A 12,856-nucleotide genomic window follows, 5' to 3' on the forward strand; every position below is an offset into this window, starting at 1 on the left:
TAACCAGTTCACTCATAGTTTAAACTGTGCAGTGGTGAGAGTAGCATGATAGGCTTTCATGCAGTCCCCTTCCCTCAAACCTGGGTTGTGAATCATCCTTTTGTCCAGCATATCCAGAGTACCCATAAATGCTACTCCTCCTGTTGGTCACTTAGTTGCCACGTGGAATGCGGGCTCCACTGTCATGGTATGGTTTTGCATTATTGCAGTAATCATCATTTTGCCTAAGAATGGCTCCAAAGTACAAGAGTAGAGAGGCTGGCAATTTTAATACAGTATTTTGTAATTGTTCTATTTTATTATTAGTTATTGTTAATTTTTACTGGGCTTAATTTATAAATTGAATTTTATATAGGTCTGTATACATAAGAAAACACAGAATGCATAAGGAGTTCAGTGCTGTCCATGGTTTTAGGCAGCCACTGGGGGCCTGGGAATGTGTACCCTAAAGATAGGTGGGAACTACTGTAATGAATCTGTGCTTATTTAGGGCAGATTTTTGCAATAGAAAAAAAAGTTCTTGAATTGTATCTTATTTAAAAGCATTAAAAATATGATGATATAGGCCGGTGCCGCGGCTCACTAGGCTAATCCTCAGCCTGCGGCGCCTGCACACCAGGTTCTAGTTCCGGTCAGGGCGCTGGATTCTGTCCCGGTTGCCCCTCTTCCTGTCCAGCTCTCTGCTGTGGCCCAGGAGGGCAGTGGAGGATGGCCCAAGTGCTTGGGCCCTGCACCCGCATGGGAGACCAGGAGAAGCACCTGGCTCCTGCCTTCGGATCAGCACAGCGGCCATTAGAGGGTGAACCAACGGAAAAAGGAAGACCTTTCTCTCTGTCTCTCTCTCTCTCTCACTGTCCACTCTGCCTGTCCAAAAAAAAAAAAAAAAGATGATATGACATTTATTGGTAAAAACTGTTGACTCATCAATCTTCAGAGATAACTAATTATTTCAGTTGTTCACACACGGCTTCTTGAATGTAATGTCATGTGTCATTAATATACCAGCTGATCTGGTAGTTAAACACAGGCACCTTTTCATTTTTTCATATTACATCTTGTGGTAGCATTTTACTCCCTCTGAGTTCAATGCTGCCATTCTATGTTCTCACCATTGTATGCTCCTTCCTTTGCTAGACAGTAAATAACTACTACTAAATCACTTGCTTCTTGAGCCTTTACAACTGTGGCTTTGCTTTTTTTTTTTTTTTTTTAACAAAAGTTTTACTATTTTTTTCAAGATTTCAGTAACAATTGAAGATAATCAGCCCCTTTACTTATTAAATGGCAATGACTGAAAGTTAAGCATCTTTTGTTAAGAGCCTTTGCAATTTGACTGGAGCCATTACTGAATATGAAAGTGTTTACCACAGACAATGCTCAAAAGAAAAGAACAGTGTGGGTTCCAGCATCCCATTCCCTAGGATGGAAACTTCTTTAAAAGACTGGAAAACCTGCCATCAACCCTATCACAAAGGCCTGTAGTCCTGTGCCCAGAATCCTTCCCTTCTATCTCATACCTGATCTTCAAAACTCACCATGCTGGATAATTAGACATATTTAAAAACACAAATACTAATAAAATACACAGCAATAGAACATAATAAATAACTACATGCGAAAAAATACCCCAAAATGTGAAATCTTCACAATTTATGTCTAACCTACACAATCAATGCTTCTAGTAATTATTGCTTGTAGCTAAGTGACGTGAATGGCAGCAGTGTTATAAGCATTAGGGGGCAAGGGAGAAATTGGGAACGCTCTGTTCAAAGTACCTGTACAACCAAAGAAACAGTATAGTATCACTTCAAAGTAGACTGAGAACTGTAGACTCCAAACTATGGACACCACCAAAAATTTTTTAAGAAGAAAGACAGTTGCTACACTATGAGAGAAAATGGAATCATACAATAAAATAGAGACTGTGGAAAAGGAGTTAAGGCAAATAAGAAATGTAGAACAAGAGCAGTGGATGAAAACAAGCTGAAAATGGGGCCAGTGTTGTCGTGCAGCAGATTAAGCCACCTCCTGAGACACCAGAATCCCATTTGATCAAGCGTTCAAGTCTCAGCTGCTCCTCTTCTGATCCAGCTCCCTGCTGATGCACCTGGGAAAGCAGCAGAAGATGGCCCAAGTGCTTGGCCCTGCTACCCACATGGCAGACCTAGATGGAGTTCCAGGTTCCTGGTTTTGGCATGGCCCAGCCCCAGCCATTGGAGACATTTGAGGAATGAACTAGTGAATGGAAGATCTCTCTCTCTGTGTAACTTTGAGTTTCAAATGAATAAGTAAATCTTAAAAAAATTGGTTCAGGCGCTACCATCATGCCATAGCAGATTAAGCCACCACCTATGTGGGATGCTGGTATCCCATATGAGCTCCAGGCTCCTGGCTTCAGATCATCCCAGCCCCAGCTCTGGCCGTTGTGGCCATTTGGGTAGTGAACCAGTGGATGGAAGATCTCTCTCTCTCTCTCTCCCTTTGCCTCTCTGTAACTTTGCCTTTCAAATAAATAAATAAATAAATATTTTGAACAGATAATTTCCATCTAATCATTGCTTTCACTGCATCCCACAGATTTTTATAAATTGTGCTTTCTTTTAAAAATTTTCATTTTATTTGAGAGAGATAACGAGAACAATCTTCTGTATGATTCGCTGGTTCATCCCCCAAATCCCAACACTGGAGCACGGTGAATCTGGGAGCTCCCATGGGAGTGGCGGAGACCCAAGTACTTCAGCATCACCTGCTGCCTCCCAGGATGTGCATTAACAGGAAGCTGGAACTGGGAGTGGAGCCGGGACTCAAACTCAGGCACTGTGAAATGGGATGCAGGCATCTCAAACAGTATCTGTTTTTTAAAAAATGTATGTATGTATGTATCTGAAAATCAGAGTTAACAGAGCGAGATCTTCCATCCGCTGGTTCATTCCCTAGATGGCCGCAACGGCTGTGACTAGGCCAGCCTGAGGCTAGGGGCCAGGAGCTTCTTCCGGGTCTCTCCCAAGGACTTCAGACATCCTTTCCCAGTACTGGCTGCTTTTCCCAGACGACTAGCAGGGAGCTGCAGGGGAAGTAGAGCAACTGGGACATGAGCTGGCAGCCATATGGAATGTCATTATCACAGGCTGTGGTCTTACCCACTATGACGGACCCCCAAACAGCATCCTAACCACTACATTGAATGTCCAACCCAGTTGTATTTTAATTTTTATTGAGTTCAAAATATTTTAAAATTGCTCATCTCCTGAGACTTCATCTTTGACCATTTTTTGTTTAGAAGTGTATTATAGGCCAGCGCCGCGGCTCACTAGGCTAATCCTCCGCCTTGCGGCGCCGGCACACCGGGTTCTAGTCCTGGTCGGGGCGCCGGATTCTGTCCCAGTTGCCTCTCTTCCAGGCCAGCTCTCTGCTGTGGCCTGGGAGTGCAGTGGAGGATGGCCCAAGTGCTTGGGCCCTGCACCCCATGGGAGACCAGGATAAGCACCTGTCTCCTGCCATCAGATCCGCGGCGGCCATTGGAGGGTGAACCAACAGCAAAGGAAGACCTTTCTCTCTGTCTCTCTCTCTCTCACTGTCCACTCTGCCTGTCAAAAAAAAAAAAAAAAGTGTATTATTTAACTTCCAAACATTTTGGGATTTTCCGGATATCTTTCTGTTACTGATTGCTAGTTTAATCCTATTGTCATCTGATAGCATACTAGGTTGACCTCTATTCTTGACCCAGAACATGGTTTCTCTTGCTCAGTGTCCCATGTGAGCTTGAGAAGAACATATATTCTACTGGATGAAAGATTCTATAAATGTCAGTTAGATCAGTTGATTGACAGTACTGTTCAGTTCAACTCTGTAATTACTGATTTTATGCCTGCCAGATCTGTCAGTCACTGAGGAAGGGGTGCTGAAGTCTGAGTACAATAGTGCATTCTTCCATTTTTCTTGCAGGTCTATCAGTTTTTTCTTCTCATACTGTATTTGACATTTTGTTGTCAGGACCACACACATTAAAGACCCTTATGTGGTTTTTTTTGAGATTTTTTTGTATATTGCTCCTCTTTTTCCTGGAAATTTTTCCTTGAAGTTTTCTTTGTCTAAAATGAATGTAGTGCTCCGGCCTCCTTTTGACTAGTATTTACATGTTATATAATTTTCCATCTCTTTGCTTTTAATCTGTGTCTTTATATTTAAAATGTGTTTCTTTTAAACAAAATTTGGTTGGATCTTATTTTTTTTAATTAATTCTTTATTTACTTAAGATGGAGAGAGAGAGAGGATCTACTTGTTCACTTCCCAAGTGCCCACAATGGCAGGGATTGGACCAGGGCCAAAGCAGGGATCCTGGAACCCAGTCCAGGTCTCCCATGAGGGTGACAGGAACCCAATTACTTGAGCTGTCATCACTAGACACTAGACACTTCTAGAGTCTGCCTTCATAGGAAGCTGGAATCAGGAGCTGCAGGAGAGCATTGGACCCAGGTACTCTGATGTAGGATGTTGGGGTGGGGGAAGCTTAACTGTGAGACTAAATACTCTCTCCTTTTTTAAAAAAATATGTAAGCTCTGGAGACTGGCATCATGCATAGCATGTTAAGCCGTCAGCGATGTGCCAGCATCACATGTGGGTGCTGGTTCAAATCCTGGCTGCTCCACTGCCTATTCAGCTCTCTCTAATACCCTGAGAAATGCAGGGAAGATGGCCAAGGTGTTTGAGCCCTGCCACCAACACAGGAGACCTGGAAGAAGCTCCTGGCTTCGGCCTGGTACAGCCCTTGCCGTTGTAGCCATTTGGAGAGTAAACCAGCGGATGGAAGTTCTCTCCCTCTCTCTGTGTAACTCTTTAAATGTTTAAATACATTTTTTAAAAGATTTTATTTATTTATTTGAGAGGTAGAGTTACAGACAGTGAGAGGGAGAGACAGAGAGAGAGGTCTTCCTTCCGTTGGTTCACTCCCCAGATGGCTGCAACGGCCAGAGCTGTGCCGATCGGAAGCTAGGAGCCAGGAGCTTCCTTCCCAGTCTCCCATGTGGATGCAGGGGCCCAAGCACTTGAACCATCTTCTAATGCTTTCCCAGGCCACAGCAGAGAGCTGGATTGGAAGAGGAGTGGCCAGGACTAGAACCAGCACCCATATGAGATGCTGACGCCGCAGGCGGAGGATTAACCTACTGCGCCATGGCGCCGGCCCCTATAAATACATCTTTAATAAAATAAAATAATATACTTTCATAATTTCTGTCTTTTAATACTTATATCATTCACAATTAAAATTATTAATAAAGTTGGATTGATACTTATCATATTTTGAACTGCTTTAAAGATTTATTTATTTATTTGAAGAGCAGAGTTACAGAGAAAGAAGAGACAGAGAGAGAGAGAGAGAGAGAGAGAGAGAGAGATCTTCCATCTGCTGGTTTATTCCCCCAAATGGCTGCAATGGCCAGAGCTGGGCTGATTCGAAGCCAGGAGCCAGGAGCCAGGAGCCAGGAGCCAGGAGCCAGGAGCTTCTTCCAGATCTCCCTTGCAGGTACAAGGGCCCAAGGACTTGCGCCATCTTCTGCTTTCCCAGGCCACAGCAGAGAGCTGGATCGGAAGTGGAGCAGCCAGAACTCAAACTGGTGCCCATATGGGATGCCAGCACTGCAGGTAGTGGCTTAACCCACTACGTGACAGCACTGGCCCTTAGACTGAAATTATACCACTATAAATGCATGTTTTGGAAAAGAAGAAGATATAAAATTAATAATCTAAGCTTCCACCTTAGGGTACTAGGGGAAAAAAAGAGAAAATTTTATTAAAATTAAGCAGAAGAAGATAACTTATAAAAATGTGGGCAGCAAACATCGAAATTGAACAGAGGATATCAATAGAAAAAGAATCAATGAAACTAAAGCTGGTTCTTTGCAAATATCAGTGCAATTATAAACATCTAGTTAGGCTCACCAAGAATAAGAGACGCTACACATTACTAATAGCAGAAATGAAGGAAGGATATCACTCTTGATCCCATGAACATGAAAAGGGTAATAAAGGACTATTAGGCTGGCGCCGCGGCTCACTAGGCTAATCCTCCGCCTAGCGGCGCCGGCACACCGGGTTCTAGTCCCGGTCGGGGCGCTGGATTCTGTCCCGGTTGCCCCTCTTCCAGGCCAGCCCTCTGCTGTGGCCAGGGAGTGCAGTGGAGGATGGCCCAGGTGCTTGGGCCCTGCACCCCATGGGAGACCAGGAAAAGCACCTGGCTCCTGGCTCCTGCCATCGGATCAGCGCGGTGCGCCGGCCGCAGCGCGCCGGCCGCAGCGCGCCGGCCGCAGCGGCCATTGGAGGGTGAACCAACGGCAAAAAGGAAGACCTTTCTCTCTGTCTCTCTCACTGTCCACTCTGCCTGTCAAAAAAAAAAAAAAAAAAAAAAGGACTATTACAAATAATTATAATCAATAAATTTGATAACTTAGATGAAATAGGCTGATTCCTTAAAAAGATACAGTCTGCCAAAAGAAACAGGAAATCTGGGTAATCTGAACAGACATCTATTAAAGAAACTGAATAAATAATAATCTTCTGAAGCAGAATGCACCAGACCTAGAATTCACTTATGTTCCAACGTGGACACCCTGGGAGGTCACTCTCCCCGGGCTCTGTCCAGGTGGCATAGGGGAGCACAGGGCTCTGCCCGATGATGTACAGTCCCTTCCCACGCTGTTGGAGAAGAAGCGGGCCTCAAGTCTGTGCCTGCATATTCCTACAGCTTCCCAGAGTCCTGTGGACAATGACTGGGGAGACAAACCATGCAGGAAACAGTCTAAGCATGAAAAAAAAAAAAAAAAAAAAAGAATTCACTTATGAATTCTACTAAAGTTTAAGGAAGAAAGTATACCATTATCTCTATAGTCTCTTCCAGAAAACAGAAGGAAAAAAGAGAAAGAACATTTCTTCGTTGAGGCCAGAATTATCCTAATATTAAAGCCAAAGATATAAAAAAAGCAAAAACAAAACAAACAAACAAACAAAACAATACAAACTGATATCTCTCTTGAACATAGGTGTAAAATTTCCCAACAAAATATTAGCAACTCAAATCCAACAATGAAAAAACAATTATACATTATGGTTATTTTTGCCCATGTTATATTGCTATAACAGAATACCACAAAGTGGATACTTTGTAAACAATAGAAGTTTATTCATTTCATGGCATTATTAAGGTGCTTGCATCTGGTGAGGGCCTTCTTGCTGTATGGCATATGGCATATGGCAGAGGGCACTTAACGGCAGGAGATTGCAAAAGTATACAGAAAAAGACAGAGAAACCTTTCCTACACTGGGTTACTCTCGACACTCATGACAGCAGAGTGGGACTGGGCCAGGTTGAAACCAGGAGCTTAGAACTCATTCCAGAACTCCCACATAGGTGTCAGGAACCCAAATACTCGACCCATCATCTGCTACCTCCTGCCTGTTAGCAGGAAGCTGGGAGCAGAAGCACAGCTGGACTCTGCTGTGGGATGCAGGAGTCCTAGGTGGAGCCTTAACCATCACACCAAACGCCCACCCCAGGATACACAGTGTTTTAATGTGGAAGTCATCATCATAACAATTTTTTTTCACTTGTTGGTTTCTTGCAATAATGAAATAGTGGGATCAAAATTAGAGAATGGATTAATTGTGTCATTTTTATACAATGAAAAACCAAACAGCAGCTACAATATATCAGAGTTGTTGTGATCTACATGAATTAATATGGATAAACCTCAAATATATATATCCATATTTAATATTTTCTAATATGTTCATGGAAAATAGAATTTAGAAATTAATTTTTTGCAAAACCAATTTTGAAGTCCTTGCATGTTTTTGAAGCTCCCTCATATTTGTAAATATTAATCAAGCTGTAAAGTTTGTACCCTTTGCTATATATACCTTGTCATAGTCGATTTCTATAAAAAAACACCATGAACTGGATGGATTGTGAACAGCAGGAATTTATTCCCACAGTTCTAGAGGCTGGAAAGTCCAAGATCAAGGTACTGGCAGACTCATTTTCTGGTGAGGGCGGCTTCCTCGCAGACAGCCATCCTCTCCCTGTCTCTGCACGTAGCAAAAAGGGAAAGAGGCCTGCCTTTGGCCTCTTGTAAGAGGGCTACAAATCCAGTTCACAAGGGCTGTGTCCTCATGACCTCATCACCTCCCAAAGACCCCACGTGCTGATAATCTTGGGGATTAGGATTTCACATATGAATTTTGTGGGAGTACAGGAGGAAATAAATATTGAGACCATAGCACACTTTCATTAAAAAATGGATAATTTTTTTTGTTTTTTTGTTTGTTTGTTTTTATATTTTATTTAAGGTATTCAAGTTTCATACACAGATTTAGGAACATAGTAGTACTTCCCACCCTACCTTCCCTCCTGCCAACGTTCCCACCCTTCTCCCTCCTCCCTCTCCTATTCCCACTCTTAATTTTTACAAAGATCTATTTTCAGTTAACTTTATACTCAAAAGTTTAACCCTACACTCAGTTAAGAGTTAATCAAATAGTATAAAAAAAATGCACTGTTCCTCAACAGTAGAGACAGTGGCTATAAACAATCATCAAATCTTAAAATGTCAATATCACTCCTATACATTACATTTTAGGTACTCTATTAGTTACCACAGATCAGGGATAACATATGGTATCTGTCTTTTGGGGACTTGCTTATTTCACTAAGCATAATGGTTTCCTAGTGCATCCATTTTGTTGCAAAGACAGGATTTCATTTTTTTTTAACTGCTGAGTAGTGTTCCAAAGTGTATATAAACCATAATTTCTTTATCCAGTCTTCAGTTGATTGACATCTGGGTTGATTCCATATCTTAGCTATTGTGAATTGAGCTGTAATGAACATGGGGCTACAGATAGCTCTTTTGTCTGCTGATTTCACAAAAATGGATAAATTTTTGAAAGTTTGCTGAGTAGGTGTGGGGAGTTAGGTACACTGCTGGGTATGCTATAAATTGAAAGCAATCTTTTGAAAATATCAGGCAATATATAATGTGCATTAACTCTGACATCTTTTCTCCCACTAATGCCATTTTTGGTAAGAAAATTTTCCAATAACAGGAAAAAATGTAGAAACCACTTGCACAAAGATGTTTAATACAACATTATATATAAAAATGAAAACCTGTAAACAAACCAAATGTCCAATTATTGCAGAAAGTTTTAAGTAAAGTAATATAATAGACCTACATAAAGTCTTTTAAAATTATCTGGCAACTTTTCCAAGTATGTGAAAAATTATATCAAAAATAATGTAAGTTCCAAAATCAGAATGCAAGTATCAGATATCAAATGATATCAATTATTTATTACTATGTACTAACTACTTAAAACTTAGTGGCTTAAAACAACCATCCTTTATTTGTTCACAATTCTGTTCGCAATTTGGGCTGGGCCCAGCAGGATAGTTCTTTGGTTTGCCTACCTAGGTTACTTCCCAGTGTCACTGCAGTCATCTGGTGGTGGCCTTGGGTTGGATGGTGTAAGAAGGACTTGCTCTTAGGTCTGGTGTTTGGTGCTGGCTGTTTAGTCTGGTGTTTGATGTCTGGGCCTTTCTCTTTCCCATGGTCCGTCATAACAAGAAGGCTAGTCTGAACTTTTTCCTGTGATGGTGGCAACATTGCAAAAGGGCAATCTGTTGATCAAGGCCAGTCACAGGGCCAACAGAAATTCAAGAGGAAAGGCAACAGACTGCACCTCTGGGTCACATTGCACAGGGGGCCATGAATAAGGCTACGAGGAATATGTGACCACAGTCTCATCCATGATTCACAGTGATTCATAGCCAGTCCCCACATGAACATGTAAATCATATGTAAATACACTGATAACTTTTGGAGAGAAGCCAAGGAGGGAGGGGGAACTGCAGCAAGGTGTTTTATATGACTTTCTCCCCACAAAATGGTCAGTAAAATTTTTATGAACTAAGAAAAAAATCTTACATACCAAAATATGTTCATTTGACCACATTAAATGGGAACACAGAAGACTATTTTGTGTGCAAGCAGTGCTCATAAAAAAACACCAGAAGAGTAACTCCAGCGTGTCGGGTTCCAGATTTAGTGACAGCAGACACGCCAAGGACCAGATAAGCTTTCCTGGAAGCTTCACACAAAAACTTTTTGAAGGATTTTCCACAGTCGGTTATACAAGAAAATACTACCTACTTGTCTACAAGCAAAAGCTTTTGTTTCACCTAGAACTTGAAGTAGCATTGTCCTATGCTGCCAAAACGGGTCTCCCTACTCCGTGGTTTCAGGTTTCTTCCACTCAATAAATCTGTCCTGACTTACTTTTTTTTTTTTTTTTTTTTTTGACAGGCAGAGTGGACAGTGAGAGAGAGAGACAGAGAGAAAGGTCTTCCTTTGCCGTTGGGTCACCCTCCAATGGCCACCGCTGCCAGCGCGCTGCAGCCGGCGCAGCGCACTGATCCGATGGCAGGAGCCAGGTACTTCTCCTGGTCTCCCATGGGGTGCAGGGCCCAAGAATTTGGGCCATCTTCCACTGCACTCCCTGGGCACAGTAGAGAGCTGGCCTGGAAAAGGGGCAACCAGGACAGAATCTGGCACCCCGACCGGGACTAGAACCCGGTGTGCCGGCGCCGCAGGCGGAGGATTAGCCTAGTGAGCCGTGGCGCCGGCTGCTGACTTACTTCTGAAAACTTTGTGCTTTACATGAGTATGATACACATTATTGGGGTCTCTTTTTTTAACCATTTTATTCTGATTTCTTCTTGCCTAATAGATGCCTAGTTCTTCTTTGAGACATAAAGATGTATAGCTCTTAAAAGTTAGCTGCTGTCTCTGCCCCTCTTGGTCACTGTACCCTCATCATTGTGGGATCATCCAGGGTGGAAACTCTGGAGTTGGCTTCATTCCTTCTCACTCTCCTGATAGCATCCAGTTGGCTTCCTCAGCCCGTGAATTGACCTGGGAAAAGTCTCTTCTGGCTGCTTCTATCCTGACCTCCAGGAGCCTCCCAGGTCGGCCTTGATCCACTGTCATCCCTCCACGGTTCCTTTTCATGCCTCAGACTGCCACCTGTAGTACATTCACAAAGCAGACCTGTGCAGATAACCTGGTGAGGAAATTGAGTACCATGTGTCTTTTAGGCTCTGTCTTCTAGACAGAAAGGGATCTCTTTGTTTCCTTCCCTGTTCTTTGAAGCCAGGGCTCTGGGGCTGAAGGGTTAGGGACCAAGTCCAAACCTTTGGAAAGTCAGGTGGAGAGGCTAAGGGTTGAGACCATGGTTATGGTGCAATGGTTCCCGCTCAAAATGTGGTCTGCAGACTGGCAGTGCTGGGAAGTGTGTAGAAATGCACCCCAGCCTAACGAGTAGGAATCTGCAACTTTAATGATGTCCCTATGTGGTTTGCACCCATACTAAAGTTAGGGAAGCATTGTAAGGAATCCCCCTTGTGCACCTCTTCAAACCCTTTTGTTGCTCCCCCTCTTCATGGAGGAACGACACTAGACCCTGCCTAGGCTTCATATCCGAGTCACGGCACCATTATGTCGCTCCCCCTCTTCGTGGAGGAACGACACAGGACCCTGCGCTGTTCTTTTGTCTGCTCTGCCCTCCCCGGGTTTGCTGCTGGTTCTTCCCGGGTTGGCTACCGACCCTTCCACCTCCGTGGAAGGGCGGTTCCCCCTGCCACATTCCCCACTTCCGCAGGGGAGCGGCACACCGCCGGCCAGCCCTCTCGGGGGCTGCTCAGATGTTATCCGGATGTTCCCCTTAGATGTTCCTGGTGCATGTTGTCTCTCTCCTCCTTTATAGTCCTCTTCCACCAATCCCAACTCTGCTACCCACACGCTGAGTACGCTGCTCTCCTCCAATCAGGAGCAGGTCCTACAGTTTATTGGTTGAACTGGAGGCAGCTGTGTAGAAGCTGTTTCTCCCTTCTCAGCGCCATATTGTGGGAGAGCAGATGCATAGAATAAGTCTTAATTCGAGTAACAGTCTAGTCCCAGTTGCTCCCCACACCTTTAAATTCTTGCCGTGTCCCCTCCTGCTGCAGCAGCAGCCAGCTCTCGCATATGTACACCTGTCACACATACATTGCCTGGCTCTCTTGCCTTCATTTACAACCTATTGTTCCTGCTCCTGGGCCAACTTCTCAAATAGTCTTGTACCCAAGTCGTTATTTCAGGCTTTGATGACCAGAAAACTGAGGGGGGGTCCCAGGAAGCGAGACAGCCGTGCTCTGGAGCCAGCTCAGTTACAGCTGGTGGGGGTCAGGAAAAGCCCAGGGCGCAGGCAATGGTCACCATGCCTTGGGAAAATGTAGTTGCTGGGTTACCTATTTTCAAGGTAGGGCCAGCTTCATGGGCCTGTGATCCATGCAGGGCTCAGTGCTCAGCGGGATCCTACCTTTGGCTTAATGCTCAGCTGTAGTCATCTTGGACATTTTAATGACTTTTTTTTTTTAACTAAAGTGTTCTGCATTTTCATTTTGCACTGAGGCCTGCAGTTGCAGAGCTGGCCCTACCCGCAGGGTAGGAAGAAACAGCCAAATTCAGACCACAGGCTGAAAGAGTCTTCTTTAGGACGCCCATAAGCTCTCAGAATGCATCAAATTCTGCTAGGGTTGGTGGGGGCTGGAGAACTCCCCTCCACAAGGCCAGTGAAATTGTGTTTTATTTTGTCAGCTCTGGAAAATGGGAGCCAAAGCCAATTTGATTTTATTTTGGAACTCAAAGGAATGTAACATTTCCTGCACTGCAGTGCTGCACAGGTACTCCTTACTCCTTCCATGAAGATACTATCAGGTCATTCTTATGTTTAAAATTTGATAGTGTTAGCACTGGCATTGTG

General features: G+C 43.7%; 1 non-coding gene across 1 annotated transcript; it reads left to right on the forward strand.

The window, feature by feature from the left end:
- The first annotated feature begins 6,595 nt into the window (after positions 1-6,595).
- Positions 6,596-6,798, forward strand: LOC127490434 (small nucleolar RNA SNORA73 family). Its single transcript, XR_007918385.1, has one exon. It is a non-coding gene; the product is annotated as a small nucleolar RNA SNORA73 family (small nucleolar RNA).
- The last annotated feature ends 6,058 nt before the right edge of the window (positions 6,799-12,856 follow it).

This window comes from Oryctolagus cuniculus, chromosome 2, assembly GCF_964237555.1.
Source record: "Oryctolagus cuniculus chromosome 2, mOryCun1.1, whole genome shotgun sequence".
Lineage (NCBI taxonomy): Eukaryota > Metazoa > Chordata > Mammalia > Lagomorpha > Leporidae > Oryctolagus > Oryctolagus cuniculus.